The following is a 13,426-nucleotide window of genomic DNA, read 5'->3' as shown; positions in this document are numbered from 1 at the left end:
ACGTTTTGATAACCGTGTAAATCTCTCTCAGACAAGGTGACTTTTATCAATATATTCGGCTCTATTTACTCTCATATTCAAGAATGCTAATTAGCGTCAAAGTAGACATCAAGCAAGACTACAAATCCCTGCACATCATCTCTAGCTGACACATTACATTACATACATTTACATTTACGTCATTTAGCAGACGCTCTTATCCAGAGCGACTTACAAATAGGTGCATTCACCTTAAAGCCAGTGGGATCACCACTTTACAATGTTTTTTTTTGTTTGTTTTGTTTTTGGGTTGGGTTTTGGGTTGGGGTAAGGGGGGGGGGATAGAAGGATTACTTTATCCTATTCCAGGTATTCCTTAAAGAGGTGGGGTTTCAAATGTCTCCGGAAGGTGGTGAGTGACTCCGCTGTCCTGGCGTCATGAGGGAGCTTGTTCCACCATTGGGGTGCCAGAGCAGCGAACAGTTTTGACTGGGCTGAGCGGGAACTATGCTTTCCTAACAGGCATTGTGTCAATTTAAATCTTGCACAACACCGTTCACAGAATTGTCAATTTAAAGACCTACAGTATAGCCAATTTATTAATGACTACATTTAGCTAACATTAGATAGTTAATCCAATCCTTTGCCTCGATTTGGCAGTCTCGTCCAGATCATCATGGCATTTGTAGTTCTTTATGATGGCCACATTAGCAGCTAATTAGCGTTTCATTTTTGGGGGATAAATAGAGCCGAATATATTGAGAAAAGTCACCTTGTCATGCCAGGGTATTTTTTGGTTTATTACTTTTATTATTATTTGTATTTTGCCCCCTTTTTCGATCTTGTCTCATCCCTGCAACTCCCCAAACAGGCTCGGGAGAGTCATGCGATGCGTCTTCCGAAACATGACCCGCCAAACCGCGCTTCTTAACACCCGCCCGCTTAACCCGGAAGCCAGCCGCACCAACGTGTCAGAGGAAACACAGTTCAAATGACGACCGAAGTCAGCCTGCAGGCGCCCGGCCCGCCACAAGGAGCGCGATGAGCCAAGTAAAGACCCCCCGGTTAAACCCTCCTCTAACCCGGACGACGCAGGGCCAATTGTGCGCCGCCCTATGGGACTCCCGGACACGGCCGGTTGTGAGACAGCCTGGGATCGAACCCGGGTCTGTAGTGCCTTAGACCGCTGCGCCACTCGGAAGGACCCTGTAAGTTAGTGCACATAAAAATATCTCATCACGCACAGCCTTTTATCCGCAAAAAGTCAGTTTGATGGAAACATCTCTGGTGGGAAAATATGCATAATGTTCTATGCAGATTTTAGAATATTAGCATGAAAATCTATCACAAATTGGATGGAAACCTAGCGATATCCTTCGCCACCATCATCTTATGAACGATATTTACATTTTTAGTCATTTAACAGACGCTCTTATCCAGAGCAATTAGGGTTAAGTGCCTTGCTCAAGGGCACATTGACAGATTTTTCACCTAGTTGGCTCTGGGATTAGAACCAGCGACCTTTCGGTTACTGGCACAACGCTCTTACCCACTAAGCTACCTGCCGCCCTATCTTGAACCAGTCATGACTATTCAACAAAACAATAAAACAATACATAATTAGTTACATGATTGTATAACTAGCAGAGGAGTTTTGAAGTTGAGGGAGCAGTATTTATTAAGTTTGGCAATGAGAACGAAAACTAGCATAGTTCAGCTAGCCAGCTAGTTTAGGTTTGTGACTAGTTACCACAGTCACAAAGTCAACATTAACTATATTGTAGAAATCCATGAAAACAAAAAGTTAGCTTTTTGGTCTTAATTTAAGGTTGGGCATAAGCTTAGCAGTGTGTTTAGGGTTTAACATCAGATGTTAAGAAGATACATTGTAGAGATAAATAGGTGGAGTAGCGATAATTATGACTTTGTGGCTGTGGGAACTAGTGACGAACCTAGTTTAGCCAGGGAAAAGCAGGGGAAATGAGCTCGGGCCTAGTGTGCATGTACGGCAGCTAGGCTAATTCAGGAGAGGATTGTAGTTTTTAGGCCCTGATATCAGGGGTTTGCGGCGAAAAGATTGATTCAACAATTTAGAGACGAACCAGGTTTCCATCCAAACTTTTTATGCGAGTAAAGTATGGTAGAAAATGTAATGAAAGGCTTGATGGAAACAGAACATTTCCCGGTAAACTTTCCAAATGTCCACAAAACAAAATAAGTTAGAAGACGTGGGATGTTTTAGTGTCGGTAAAATGAATTATGACAGAAATGTTGGTGGAAACGCTTTTATGCGCAAATATTGATATAATAACCATCATATCGAAGTGAACCTGGAGTCACGCGATGATATGGTGTGTGGTCCTCCCACTACGACTCGGGAAACCTTGCAGTTTATTAGGCTACAGATTAAATACATTATGAACTTCACAGGGTGGTGAAAGTGCAAGGTGATGAGCTTGATGCTCCTTTCCAATAAATATCGAGGGTCTTATCCTGGTGACATGATAATCGATGCTTGGCTGCCGTTTCACAATAATAAATGTCCATAATAGTAATGTCATCATATAGGCTATACGTGTGCTTTAGCTGATAGCGCTGTTGGCTAGAGCGCACGTGTCAATACCAGCGTGGACACACTCGCTATATAACGCAACATCTTTTGTGAGAAAACCATCAGTAGAGTTGAAAATGCAATGGAAACCCATTTTACTTGTGTTTTTTTATCCGGTACATGGCAATTTAACCGCAAAACCTTGAATACAGGAAATGAATGGAGAAGTCGCTTCTGGACATGGTAGACTCCTTCTTCTTCTTCTTCTTCTGTGGGTTTTATGGCGGACTACATCCAAAAGTTGTATTGCCGCCACCAACTGGACGGTTTGAAACCAAAACTAAACTAAATAAATCCATACTTAATAGTGATTCTAACAATCCACCCTAATAAAAATAGTACATTGCCAAAACAAACAAAACTCCCACTTCTTCCTTATTTTAGTTCTCCATATCTCCCTTCTCAGGCTCGAGGCTTTTGCTAATATAATAATATAATAATAATATGCCATTTAGCAGACGCTTTTATCCAAAGCGACTTACAGTCATGCGTGCATACATTTTTTTTTGTGTATGGGTGGTCCCGGGGATCGAACCCACTACCTTGGCGTTACAAGCGCCGTGCTCTACCAGCTGAGCTACAGAGGACCACAAATATTCCATGTAACTCTTTTGCTGTGAAATCTTTCAGCCCCAGGAACCGCTCCGCCGCAATCACAATGATTTCAATCTTCCTAGATCTTTTCTCCACCTTGGCAGTGGCATTTATCACCATTGCGATATAGCTCACAAAGTCCACCTTTTTAACCTTTAAAATGTCAGGATCCTCTTGGTGTAAGACAACCCCTGCTACCTTTCAGTGAAGGCCTACACACACCACCATGGACTCTTCTGGTGCAACATTCAAACCCTCAACCCTTTTCACAGCATGAAATGTTCTGAAGAAACCCTGACTTTGGCCACATCATTCTCTTTAACCCTCATGGGGCATTCAGAAGACGTGGCTTCATGATTCCCACTGCATTTACAACAAGTCACATTTTTTTTCTTCACTTTTATAAAACATAATATTATATTTTTTCTACATATTGTACATCTCGGCTTCTCCCTTCTGCAAACACTTTCTACACGACCAAAAGCTGTACGAAGTTCACGCTGCGTTGTTCTTTGGATAAATGCTCCAACTCTGTACATTTACATTTTAGTCATTTAGCAGACGCTCTTATCCAGAGCGACTTACAGTTAGTGAATGCATACATGCTTTTTTTTCATACTGGCCCCCCGTGGGAAACGAACCCACATCCCTGCAGGTCAAACCCTCCCCTACCTTGGACGATGCTGGACCAATTGTGCGCCGCCCATGGGTTTCCCGGTCGCGGCCAGCTGCGACAGAGCCTGGACTCGAACCAGGATCTCTAGTGGCACAGCTAGCACTGTGATGCAGAGCCTTAGTGGCACACGTCTCCCGAGTGCTGTGCCACTCGGGAGACGTAGTTATTATACCCTAACCACACTTCATTAGGGAAAGACTCCATTTCAAAAAACAAAAGAACAGATAAACTTTTCACTTTTTCCCCATTCACCACTAGATTCATCCGCCGTGCTTCAATCACTCCAGGAATATTTTGTTATCTCTTCCAAATCAACTTCCCACAAAACGCCAGATATAACCCCCTTAAGGGGTGCCCTGTTCCGAAGCGACACACACACACACAACACTTCTAATTTATCAAATCGATTAAGACACAACACACGTTCCTTCTGATCCGCAGAATCACAAAAAATCAAAACAAACCCGCCTCTCATGATCCTCACAGCCTTCACTTTACCCAGCACTCTCTCCACCAGTTTGGATAACTCAAATGGTTTCTTCCAGATTGGTACTCTGCTCAGCTGCTCCTTATTAGCAAACCGTACTCCTACTAGATACGAAGGGACGTTCTCATCACTGTACCCTACTGTGCTCAGTTTTTTCCATTCTTTGGAACAATACTCAAATTCTGCTTGATTCTACCGCCATTGTATTCAGATTTCACTTCATCATCCGCTTCCGCCATCTTCCGCCATGTTCCGTGAAGCTGTTTCGTCTTTTCCTCATCGCCTCTATGGTAGACTCTTCCTCCACTCTTCCTCCACTCTTCCTCCTCACCACTCTATTCAACAGCATGTTGTGTCTTTGTCTATGGTCTCAAATAAAATTGTATTTGTCTCATGCTTGGTAAACAACAGGTGTAGACTAACTGTGAAATGCTTTCTTACGGGCCCTTCCCAACAATGCAGAAAACATAGAAAAATAATAACACTTAATAATGAAAGTAATAACAAATACACAATGAGTAACGGTAACTTGGCTATATACACTGGGTACCAGTACCGAGTCGATTTGTAGGCCTAAGAAATACTTGAGGTAGATATGTTCATATAGGTAGGGGTAAAGTGACTAGGCAACAGGATAGATAACAGACAGTAACAGCAGCGTATGTGATGAGTCAAAAGAGTTAGTTCAAAAAGAGGTCAATGCAGATAGTCCGGGTAGCTATTGCTTAACTATTTAACTAACTATTTAGCAGTCTTATGGCTTGGGGGTAGAAGCTGTTCAGGGTCCTGTTGGTTCCAGACTTGGTGCATCGGTACCGCTTGCCGTGAGGTAGCAGAGAGAACTATGACTTGGGTGGCTGGAATCTTTGACAATTATTATTATCTTCCTCTGACACCGCCTGGTATAGATGTCCTGGATGGCAGGAAGCTCGGCCCCAGTGATATACTGGGCCATACGGTCGGATGCCAAGCAGTTGCCATACCAGGCGGTGATGCAGCTAGTCAAGATGCTCTCAATGGTGCAGCTGTATAACTTTTAGAGGTTCTGAGGGCCCATGCCAAATAGTGTCTGGAATGGAGTCAATGGAATGGTATCAAACACGTGGTTTCCATGTGTTTGATACCATTCCATTGACTCCATTCCAGACATTATTATGAGCCGTCCTCCCCTCAGCAGCCTCCACTGATATAGTTATACAGTAATCTCAAATAGAAAATATATTTTGATTTAACACTTTTTTTGGTTACTACATGATTCCATATGTGTTATTTCATTGTTTTGATGTCTTCACTATTATTCTACAATGTAGAAAATGGCAAAAATAAAGAAAAACCCTTGAATGAGTAGGTGTGTCCAAACTTTGTATGTAAATAAGCTATAATTTATTTATTTGCAAAAAAAATTATCAACCTGTTTTCGCTTCGTCATTATGGGGTACTGTGTGTAGATTGCTTAGGAAAATGTTTTATTTAATCCATTTGAGAATAAGGCTGTGATGTAACAATATGTGGAAAAAGTCAAGGGGTCTGAATACTTTCCGAATGCACCGTATATCTGTCTTTGGTTAACTCTCAAGAATGGGCAAGTCTTTGGTGTTTCATCCTCCTGGGCCTACTGATAACAGGCTTCTGATGCTTAGTCTGGTCTGAAGTGTTTTCTTCACCACAAATATATCAATCAATCAAATGTTTTTATAAAGCCTTTATTACATCAGCAGATGTCACAAAGTGCTTATTCATAAACCCAGCCTAAAACCCCAAAGTGCAAGCAATGGAGATGTAGAAGCACAGTGGCTAGGAAAAACTCACTAGATAGGCAGGAACCTAGGAAGAAACCTAGAGAGGAACCAGGCTCTGAGGGGTGGCCAGTCTCCTTCTGGCTGTAATGGGTAGAGAGGAACCAGGCTCTGAGGGGTGGCCAGTTCTCTTCTGGCGGTGCCCGGTGGAGATTATTAGTGTACATGGCAATTAAGGCCAGATTGTTCTTCAAGATGTTCAAACGTTCCTAGATTACCAACAAGGTCGAATAATAATCACAGTGGATATAGAGGGTGCAATAGGTCAGCACCTCAGGAGTAAATATCCATTGGCTTTCATAGCCCAGCATTCAGAGGTCGAGACAGCAGGTGCGGTGGAGAGGGAGAGAGAGGGTTGAAAACAGCAGGTCCGGGACAAGGTAGCACGTCCGGTGAACAGGTCAGGGTTCCATAGCCGCAGGCAGAACAGTGGAAACTGGAGCTGCAGAACGACCAGGTGGACTGGGGACAGCAAGGAGTCATCAGGCCAGGTAGTCTGAGGTTCTAGGGCTCAGGTCCTCTTGGAGGGGAGGGATGGCAGAATTAGAGGGAGCGTACATAAGATCACACAGGACACCAGATAAGACAGACTGACCCTAGCCCCCCGGCACATGGACTATTGCAGCATAGATACTGGAGGCTGAGACAGGGGTGGGTCGGGGGACTCTGTGGCCCCGTCCGACGATACCCCCGGACAGGGCCAACCAGGCAGGATATAACCCCACCCACTTTGCCAAAGCACAGCCCCCACACCACCAGAGGGATATCAACAGACCACCAACCTACTACCCTAAGACAAGGCTGAGTATAGCCCACAAAGATCTCCTCCACTGTACCAGCCCGAAGGGGGCGCAAAACCGGACAGGAAGATCACGTCAGTGACTCAACCCAGTCAAGTCGAGTATAGCGAAAAAAGCCTGGCAAGACGTGATGCACCCCTCCTAGGGACGGCATGGGAGAGCACTAGCAAGCCATTGACTCAGCCCCCCGTAATAGGTCACAGGCAGTGCCTTGCCGTTCACCGTCACACCCGTGGGACAGACTACACTCAATCATAGGACCTACTGAAGAGATGAGTCTTCAGTAAAGACATAAAGGTTGAGACTAAGTCTGTCTCTCTCACATTGATCAGCCGACCATTTCATAAAAATTAAGCTCTATAGGAGGAAGCCCTGCCTCCCCAGCTGTTTGCTTAGAAATTCTAGGGAGAATAAGGAGGCCTGCGTCTTGTGACCGTAGCGTACGTGTAGGTATGTACGGCAGGACCAACTCCGAGAGATAAGTAGGAGCAAGTCCATGTAATGCTTTGTAGCTTAACAGTAAAACCTTGAAAATCAGCCCTAACCTTAAACAGGAAGCCAGAGGCTAGCACTGAAAAAATATGCTTTTTTTTTTGGGTGGTTCTAGTCAAACACGAGTGACAGGTGTTGCACAATGTGCTGAGTACCTTTTTAGGATAATGAGGAATTATTATAATGCTGTAATATGACAACTCTGTCCGAAGTGTTATTGTGAGCACCAGTGCAGCCAACTGCTTCTCTTCAGGGGTTTATTGTACGGCTGTTGTCTGTTTTTCCTCAGGGATAGCTTCCTGTTTCGCAGACTTCTCAATGCCACCGAACAACAACGGGAAGGATCTTGCTCTCTCCGTCTAGACGAGCGTCGGTCTAACACTCTCTCTCTCACTCGGGGGGCCCCCTGTCTAGTGAGTCCATTCATGTGTCATATTGTTTTTTAACACCTCCAGCGCCAAAGTCTACGATACACACCCTGTCCTTGCTCTGTGGCTGACACACAGGGAAAGTTAGTGGTGGTCATCTAATGTTTTAAGACATCTAACCAGTAGAGGGAGCACTGAGACAATGTGAAATCTCAATTCATTTACAGTATTTTTTTTATCTTCTAAACCCATGCTGGGTGATTGCGAAATCTTATCTCAGTCGGTTTGATTACAGTAACAATACAGTTGTATGAAACCAGTGAATTTGAAACAATGTTCATCAGGACAATGTGCTTCTCTGTTGTTTTATTGTGGTTAGGTTAGGAACGGCAGAGTCTTTTAGCTACAGATTGTACGCCAGATGATGTTATATAACCATTAGATTTTACTGGACGTTACAGGATACAGCCCCGTACAAACCGCCGCCATAGACTTTTCAACTGACCTGTTCTTACCGATACTTTCTTCCGTTTTAGATTCGGTGGAAAAAGGTATCTTTAGAAATGTCTGTTTCTAGTTGCAGGTGGTTCTACAAAAAACCGTAGAAAACTCAGAGAGATATCAAATCCATGTTTTGGAGTAAGATATGCCTCTTGCATGTGTGTAGATCTTTTTTTTCCCAAAAGTAGTGCACTGGCCTTTTACTAGTCCTGTATTAGCAGACCGTCTGTAGCGCGGGCAAACATCCATTTTCTCAGCCCCCACCCACATACATGCCCTGAATCCACCCCCCCCCCCCAAACTACTTGCCACGGCTATGCCCTGAATCCCCTCCACCCACAAACTACTTCCCATGGCTATGCCCTGAATCCCCCCCACCCCCCCCACCCACAAACTACTTCCCATGGCTAGGCCCTGAATCCCCCCCCCCCCCCCAAACTACTTCCCATGGCTATGCCCTGAATCCCCCCCCCCCCCCCAAACTACTTCCCACGGCTATGCCCTGAATCCCCTCCACCCACAAACTACTTCCCACGGCTATGCCCTATAGGGAGAGCCCCCCCCCCCCCCCGCAGGGGTTATGATTCAACCCGCTCATCACTAGTGTACTACTTTTGACCAGAGCGTTATTAGCCCTAAACTAAAGTAGCCCGTGGGCTCTCCCTATAGAGTAGTAATCTAATCTGAATATGAACTCAATAATACCACATGGTATCCTACAGCTTCCCCTGGCCAATGATTCATTGTCTTCTGAGGTCTTTATATATTTAAAGTCTCCTCAGCGCTACTCGAATGACCCCTCTCTGATTTTAGAGAACTCTTATTTCAGCAGCATCTGGCTTGGACTGTGCCTCCATCTGCAAAAACATTGTGTGTGTGTGTGTGTGTGTGTGTGTGCAGTGTGTGTGTGTGTGCAGTGTGTGTGTGTGTGTGTGTGCATCTGCAGCTGATCGTCATCAAGCCGTGTGTGGTGTCACAGGTCCTTAAAGTAAATCTTTCACCAACATCACAGTCACACCGTCATCAACCCCTCAGGAGGGTCTGCAGTGTTTTCACTGCCCTTTCCTTAGAAGTATGTCACACACACATTGACACACACTCCGATAGCCTCTGTCAGCTGAAACCGAGCCTCAGCTGAGGATGTTTCCGACAATTCAATCATCACACATGGAGACATGACAATAGATCTCCCCCCCCACCCTTGTTGTGCTTGACCCAATGACACCTGTCTTTTCTGGACCATGTACACTGTCAATGAAAGTAATACTCTGCAGTGTGTGTGTGTGTGTGTGTGTGCGCGTCTCGATCTGGCAGGGTCATGTTTCACTGGTGTGGAACTCCTTGATCCCCCCTGGAGGATGAGAGGATAAGAACAGAAGATAAAAGAGAGAGGGTGGAAAGAGAGAGGGTGGAAAGAGAGAGGGTGCAAAGAGAGAGGGTGGAAAGAGAGAGGGTGCGGAAAGAGAGAGGGTGGAAAGAAAGCGGGTGGAAAGAGAGGACAAAGGGAACACACTAAGAAGTTGTGATTCCTCCCGAGTGGCGCAGCGGTCTAAGGCACTGCATCGCAATCGCAGTGCTTGAGGGTACCCTATTCCCTTTATAGTGCCCTAGTTTAGACCAGAGAATGGTACCCTGTTCCCTTTATAGTGCCCTAGTTTAGACCAGGGCCCATAGGGTCTATACACCTGCAACCACATCCCAAACTATCATAATCACCAGAAGCACCACAACTTCTGTCCAGTGAGGCTTGACTAGAATAGAATTTTTGGATTTTGCAGATAGCGGTTATTTTGAAGAAGGCTCTACTTGTAACTGTAAAATGATTATTTTATTTTAAGTGCTTTTCAACACACCCAAATTCACTTTACATAACCAGAAACACAACCTTAGTTGAATGTGCTGACTGCATGTTTTTGAAAACAGGAAATACTGTACCTCAGCAAAAAAAAGCTGAAATTCAGTACTTTCATTAATCTGCTTGCTCTGACCTCATATATATACCCTCGCAGTGACGCGTTTTACCGTTTTATTTTCAGGACAACCGGGGCTACAAATAAAACACAAAACAATTTGACATTGAACAGTCGCATTCCTGAGTTTTATTGACAAATGGCAGCAAAGAAATATGGTTTGCCGAGCAAAAAAACCCCCAGATCAAAATGGATTCATAAGAATTCTGTAAGTACAGAAACTGTTTGCTCAGTGGGAAATGAATATCCAACCAGTCAGTCACAACTGTGTGGAGTTTGGAGTTTGTGACAGCAGCTTATGTGAGATTATTACAGTATTTTAGACACTATGTCCTTGGATTTCCTATGATTTTGAAGAACCGTTTTTATGTGATCCGCCCTTGTCTCACAAACAACGCTCTAGCTCAGCCCCCCGTCAATCACACAGGCTAATGGTTGCTATTGGCGGAGCTCAGCCCCCCGTCAATCACACAGGCTAATGGTTGCTATTGGCGGAGCTCAGCCCCCCGTCAATCACACAGGCTAATGGTTGCTATTGGCGGATGCAGAAGAAGTAGATGAATCTAATATAATGTCTGTAGATGAAACACACAATGGTTAAGAGGGGTTAGAAGCACTAACCGGTGTGATGGTGGGATGGTGAAAACAAAATATTAATGCAAAAAATGGTGTACAATGGTCAGATGTTGTTTAATTAATAAGGAAAATGTTAACTAAATGTTTAGAATGGGGTATTACATAGGCCAGAAGTATTTGTGTGAACTCAGAAAATCCAAGGGGCATGGAAAGAGCTTTCTACATTTGAAGAAACACTGCCTTAGAATATGAATGAGGTGATTTTGACTTGGAAGGTCGACTGAGGACGGCACTGTTTGGACCTGTTTGGACCTGTTTGGACCTGTTTGGACCTGTTTGGACCTGTTTGGACCTGTAGCCCTTGAAGGGTTAAAACCAGCCGACTATTAAATGGTTGCGTTCGTTCAGTGAGGCTCTGTTCCTACATCCTGGTTATTAAAACGGACACTCAGTCTGGTCTATCCACACGATCTTCTCATTAACCTGGCAGAGAGACGACAGACCTCTGATTTACAACCGACCCTCCGGCTGCTGTTGGGTCACCGTACGCCTCCAACCCTCCAGTCAGGAGGAATCAGTAGATGATGGATGGTTCATGGCCTTGGTGCACTGAATGTACTGATCTGAAGTGAAATAAATCCCAATATCAATTGTTACAACATGTCCCCGGAAGTCTCTTTTTTATAGAAGTGAATGTTTAAAAAAAAAATGATTGCTTTTGTTGAGGAGACCTTTTATACTCTCTGTGTTGTGTTTGTCGTAGTCGTGGTTACAGACATGAAGCCGATGACAGGAAACAGTATGCAGAGGTCATGTCCCGTGAACAGGAGAACTTTGTGGTCCAACGACAGTGGCCTTTAGCTGAATGCCACTGGCTATACACCGGGTGCCATACCTGATGGGTTCCCCTCATTGTGACTGCTGTGGTGCAGGAGTCTGTGAGAGCAAAGGGAAGGACGTATACCATATTCACTTAAAGGGGAAATCGGCAGTTGTAACCATAACAAATAGTTCTTCACCCCACTGTTTCAGTAAAAAGCTGAGGGATCGGGGGGCTGGAGAAATGTAACCACTCTCAAATTCATAGACCCGGCTAAGGATGCAAGGACTGACCATCCATGATATAAAAATTATAGTTTTTAATCTATACCGTGTTTCTTTACATTGACTTTGTTTACATACGATGGACTAAAACAAGCTTATATTTGGGGTTCTGGTGGGGTACGACAGTTGAACTAAGCTCATGAGCCATTTATAAGTTGTAGTATATTCTTCAAAAATCAATGGGTATTTCATGAATTTATCATTTCAGAAATGGATGTAGCAACTGCAGACTTTTTAAGAGAATAGCTTAAGTCAGTCAATCAACCAACCAATCAATCAATCAATCAATCAATCAATCAATCAATTGTTCAGTTAATCAACCAACCAACTAACCAATCAACTGTTCAATCAATAAAAAAAACAATCAATCAACTGTTCAATCAAACAATAATTCAATCGATAGATCAATACAGTTCAATCATTGTTGGTTCAATCAATCATTGTAATGTACAGTGTCTATTTTGTATAGCGCAGTACTGTGTGTCTAAGATGATTTCTCCCTCTGGGACATTAATGTTCATCCTAACTACTAGTCTAATACTACTAGTCTAATACTACTAGTCTACCAAGGTAGTGTACCGTACTTAAAGGGGAAATCGGCAGTTTGAAACTATAACAAATAGTTATTCACCCCACTGCGATTTGTTTGGAATAAAAATAATATTTTTATTGAACGAATAGTTGCAGACACCTCTTTCTGGAGAGTCGCATTTTTATTTTTTATTTTTTTAAAGCAATGGATTCTGACAAAACTGTTGAACAGGAACAATGGTCAATCCGTAGAGCCCGGTATGCCATGCTGACACATGGAACCTATCTACTCCAAAGGGACAATGGAGTCCGAGAGATTAGTGACCCCAATCTTATCTATCAGGGCAACTGATTCTCCAGGTTTCTTGGTAAGGTACTCAACAGGGAGTGCATGGTTCTGTAGCACCTGGTCTTTCCTCCTCACCAAACCCAATCAGCCGTTCAACATGTTTCTAAAACTGGCTAAGGCAGACAACTGTTTCTTGCCTCTTGTTAATGCAGGGAGCTTTACAGTGGCACAGTAGAACCTTACATCCCCTGGCTCGAGATTGTCAAGTAAGCCGCTCTGTTCTGCCAGCTGTTTGTCACCTACTCTGCAACCCCATCATACAGAAATAAATGACAATGCAACCTTGCGGAGTAAAATACCCTTATTAGAAATGTTGCAGTGTTTTGGTGCTTGTAGTTAGACCGTGTTTGTTGTCTGGCCAGCAGGTCAGATGGTTTCTCTGTAAAGACTTGACATTGTAGCCCTCTGTGTATTGCGTTTCGGCTTCTCTCAAATGAGGAAACTCAGTCAGCAGTACATGAAAGAGACCAACGTCCTACCGATTTGTCGTAACCGAAACCCCAAATGATTTGATTTGGAATCTAAAGTCGAGGTCTTGCAGAGGGAGGTTTAGTCGAAGTCTTTATCAGAGATACGATGAACTGTTGACATT

The sequence above is a fragment of the Coregonus lavaretus genome (genome assembly GCF_964263955.1).
Source record: "Coregonus lavaretus genome assembly, chromosome: 31".
NCBI classification, from domain to species: Eukaryota; Metazoa; Chordata; class Actinopteri; order Salmoniformes; family Salmonidae; genus Coregonus; species Coregonus lavaretus.
This window is presented reverse-complemented; position numbering follows the sequence as displayed.